This window comes from Galeopterus variegatus, unplaced genomic scaffold, assembly GCF_000696425.1.
Source record: "Galeopterus variegatus unplaced genomic scaffold, G_variegatus-3.0.2 Scaffold266, whole genome shotgun sequence".
Lineage (NCBI taxonomy): Eukaryota > Metazoa > Chordata > Mammalia > Dermoptera > Cynocephalidae > Galeopterus > Galeopterus variegatus.
The window spans coordinates 635,146-639,859 of NW_007726377.1; the positions used below are offsets into that span (position 1 = coordinate 635,146).

Here is a 4,714-nt window from a genome sequence, read left to right on the forward strand (position 1 = left end):
GGCCGCGTGGCCTAATGGATAAGGCGTCTGACTTCGGATCAGAAGATTGCAGGTTCGAGTCCTGCCGCGGTCGCGAAAGGAGGGTGTACACTTTTTAGCTTATTCCCTCTTAGGGAGAGTGAGAACGTGTGGCAGATCCCCGCCGCACAGTGAGACTTGGGAAAACCCGTATCTGTAGAGTGGCTCCCACACGCCACTCTCAGCACGACCCCATGAAACGGGCGGGAACACGCGGGAGGGGAGGAAGGACCGAACTCCACGGAAATCCAGATTTGTAATTAATTGACACACAGCTAAGCGGCAGGAGCCTAAGTGGCAGGGGTTCCTAGCTGAAGCGAAGTTCCCGCTCGCCAGCCCCGTGCTGCCTTTCCCCGTCTCAGGCGACTCGCATGGGTAGAAAGGCTAACTTGGTCAAACCCGAGTCTGCAGACCCGTCGTAATCCCCCGCCCGCGGTGCACTCGGAGCGTGCCCCGCCCCCACGCCCCCGCCCCACTCTCCGCATCCACCTCCTGTCGCGCTAGGTGCTTCAACAGCTCTGCTCTCTGCACCCCGCAGTTGGTAAACTGTACAGTGCCACGCAGAATAAGGCCGACGTGAATAACCCGGAGACCCAGCTGCCCAGATGCGGGAAGGGAGACTCAGAGACATTTGGGACCAACCCCAGGTCACACGGCTGATTAGGGACAAAATTCAAGCCTCAGTGAAAGTTAGCCACCACCTTCTAGCCCGTGAATATACCAGGACACCGTGAACTGACTTGAGAAATTGACTTTGGCATTTTTCAGGAGTTGGATGCAGAAAAACACATTCCTCTCCCAGCCCCCTCCCCAGCTTGCCACCCGGAGGGGCAGATTCTCTCTGGCCCCTGGCCAAGTAGCACTGAGCCTTGATCTCTCCATACATTTCCCTTTTCTTTAAGTTTGAAATATTTGTCATACACTTTTCAAGGTGCCCTTAATACATACACAGTATTTTTTGGTTTGTTTGTTTGATTAAAAAAATGGAATCACCCCTAAATTCGCCACTGTATAACGTGTTTATTTAATGTAACTCTGTACCATTGACATTTTTACAAAATGCCGGAAGGATAGGCTCTCAGCTTAAATTAGAGAGTCCTGTAGGGAAAACATTTTCATTTTTATTTCTTATGTCCTAAATTTAGCATTTTCCTCAATTATGAGCTTAGACAACCAGCCACAGTGGTATTAACAATACCCGTGATTTTTGGCCCCAGTGGCAACAGATATTTTCATAACACATTACAGTTGCTGCAGATTTTTCAAAATATTATTTACACTCATCTGTACTTCAAAATTGCAGTGGTTACTAGGCCACCACTATATCCTGTTATTTTTTTAATGAGTTAACAAAAAAGCACACGTACTATTATTTCACATATTTGTTCTTTCTAATGTTTCAGTACCTTGGGTTTCCTACATAATCTGGTGTTTTATGCGTTTAAAAACATTACTGTAAAAAGGACAAAAAAATACAAAGAAAGAATTAATTTTATTTATTTTTTCCTGTATTCAGAACTTATAAAAAAAAATATATATATATATATGTATTTATTTTTACATTCTAAGATGTTGTGGAGCAGTTGGGAGGGAGAGAGAGAGGAAAAAGGAAAGGGGTTAGGGTGGGAGGAAAATGGAGGGAGGGAGGGCGTGGTCAAGGCTGGGGGTGCCGCCCCCCCTCATTCCAACAGGGGAGCCCAGGGGGCTTCAGATGTGGCCCAGTCCTTGCTGGGCTGAATGCTGACTCTGGGGGAGGCGTGGCTGAGCCTTTTGGTTCCCAACTGCCCTGGCTTGGGAACCCAATGGCTTCTGGTCCTTCTAGGTTTTATAGATGTTCTTTGGTGGTGTTAGACCTTTACTGGTTAGTATCATAACTTTGCCTCCAATCTGTGGGTTTTTTGTTTTTTTCTTTCAGTTCTGCGTTGGAATATTAGCTACACGCACCACTTAAACTCTTCACTGGAACTAATTTGTTGTCCTTTGGTGACTTCTAAAATGAGGGAACTTCCTGTGGGGACCAGCACTTGAGCCCTGTGATTGAGCTAAATTGCTGCTTTGCTGCTGATTCTCTGGGGAAGGTTTTTTGTGCAGCTGAGGTTTTGGGGGCTTGTTTGTTTGTTTGTTTGTTTTGCCACTCAGGTTTTAATGGTTGACCTTGTAAGCACTTCCAGGTCTGGTGAGGTACACCTGGGTTGTGTGGAAAACTCCGGTCTGGCCCTGAGTCTTTTCAGCAAACTGCACCCCCTGCAGTTCTGTATTCCTGACCAGTCTCCACTGAGTGGTCCTGCGCTGATTGGGGGACAGATCAGCTGTCCATGCTGTGCCCCAGTGGGCCTGTTTCCTGCACTCCAAACACTTCCCATGGGACAGGCCATGCCCGAGTTCCTCGCAGGAACTCACCGGCCTTTGAATGGCTCCTTTTTTCAGCTGTTGTGGCCCCTCGCTCCTGTGTGGGTCCACGGGAATCCTGTTAGTGGTCTTGCCATCCTAGGGGCCACCAAGGCCTTCTTCTTTCTTGTGGCCTCCAAGCAACTCTGAAGGGCACAGCTGCGGCTTCTGCCGGCTCCTGCTCGGTGCACTCACGAGGGTCCGTCTGGAAGTGCCCGGGCCTTGAAACGGTCAGAGCGGACCTTTCTTTCTCTCATCGTGGCTTCTCCCACCTTCATGCACTCCATAGGTCTCTCCTCCTCTTCCCCTGAGCTCTAGCAGCCCCAACTTGCCTGTTGTTGCTTTTTTATAGTTGTAAATTGGTCGATGGTGGGAGAGAGTGATGCTGGGGTCCGTCTATTCCACTATCTTGATCAGAAGTCCAATAAATAAATTAAAAAAATAATAATAAAAACATTTTTCTGGGCTGGCCCAGTGGCGCACTGCTACAGTGCGCTGCTTGGGAGCGCGGCGGCACTCCCGCCGAGGGTTCGGATCCCACATACAGACCGGTTCCCGCTCACTGGCTGAGCGAGGTGCGGGCGCAACACTGAGGGTTGCAATCCGTTGCCGGACACAAAAAAAGGAAAAAAAAAAAAAAAAGCATTTTTCTAAGAAAGTGTCAATGGTACAAAAAAGCTAAGGGCCCCTGGCTGAACTGTCCTTCCACAGGAGTTGCTATTGGGTCTACCTGGTGTCCATTGGGGAAACAACCCTCACCCCTTCAGTCTCAGGAGATGTCCATCAGGATGCCTGCCCCTCCTATAAGGCTACTTCAAGCCAGTCTGGTGCCCTCAGCAAGGACAGAGTGGCTGACACTGATTCCTGCTGACGGAGGTTGCCTGGAGGCATGGGCCCTTTTTGCCAAGCTACGCCTTGTTTCTAGTCCTTTCTGAGCCCAGTTCCTCCGCTTTCCCTCCCTCCTTTTTTGGGAGCTTACCCACATCCTTCTAGAAAAGTCACTTCCTGCTTGTAATACCTGAGAAACCAGATACATTTTCCCACAATTCCCTGGACCTCTCCCCCAACATGACAAGAGACAAAGTTCCTTAGCAACCCCTGTCCTAATCAAAACACTGTACTTTCTTTCAAAGCATGTATCACGATTGTAACTAAATGCTGACACACACACACTCCACTGTGGCAAATTCCCACAGGGACTGACCTCTTTTCTCATTCTGTGCTCTATTGCAGGGCTGGCTACAGCTTGGTCATAACAACCAGCACATAATAGCTGCCAGGTCCTGTTCTAAGGGCTCACACATGTCAACTAAATCCTTACATTGACCCTGGGATAGAGGTACTGTTATTATATCCTTTTACTGATGAGGAAATTGAGGCACAAGGCAGTGAAGCAGCTTGCCTAAAGCCCTATAGCTGGTAAGTGGTAAAGCGGGATTTGAACCCAGGGAGACCAGCTCTAGGGCAAGGATCTCAGGAACTGCACTACACCCCAAATACTGCCTGCCTGTATTAACCCATTTCTGTTGCTTATAACAGAAATACCTGAAACTGGGTAATTTGTAAAGAAACAATGTTTATTACTTACAGTTTTGAAGGCTGGGAAGTACAAAGTCCAGGTAACAAATCTGGTGAGGGCCTTGTTGGTGGGTGGTGACTCTTCACTGCACCACAGGGTGTCACATGGTGGATGGCTTGAGCAAGAGAGAGCTAAGCTTTTCAGTTGCTCTCCTTTTAAAGCTGTCAGAACCACGCCAATCACTCCATGAATCGATCAATCCATTCAGGAGGGCACAGTCCTCACAATCTAATCAGAACCCGTGTGCCTGACCATGAAGGCTGAGAAACCCTGCTCCACCATGTGTGCCAGGCTCCGGGCTGGTGCTGATGATGCAAGCTGGTGTGGGCCCTACATCACTGCTGTGACTGAGGGACCCTCGGCCACAGCCTGCTTCTCCAAGGTCCTTCTTGTGCCTTTCCTAGTGACCATTTTCTCTCTGCCACACTCAGTTTCAGCAGTTTCTGCCACAGAAAGAAAATATCACTACTCTCCATTTATTTATCAAGAGCTACCCACTTCCAGATGAACGAGGTTGAACACCTTAGAGCACCATCTCATTTAATCCTCTCAGTAACCGCATGAGGTAGGTACTATTTTTATTCATTTCCCACAGGAGCAAAGAAAGGCTCCAGTAGGAAGCATGAGGTCGACTGACTCATCCAAAAGTCATACAGTGAGCCCTGGGCCTGGATTTGAACCCAAGCACTGTATGATTCCAAAGCCACCAGGCAATTCTCCAAGCCCATT

General features: G+C 48.6%; 1 non-coding gene across 1 annotated transcript; it reads left to right on the forward strand.

Annotated features, from left to right (window-relative positions):
• On the forward strand, nt 1-73 carry TRNAR-UCG. Its single transcript has one exon. It is a non-coding gene; the product is annotated as a tRNA-Arg (tRNA).
• Nucleotides 74-4,714: the final 4,641 nt, after the last annotated feature.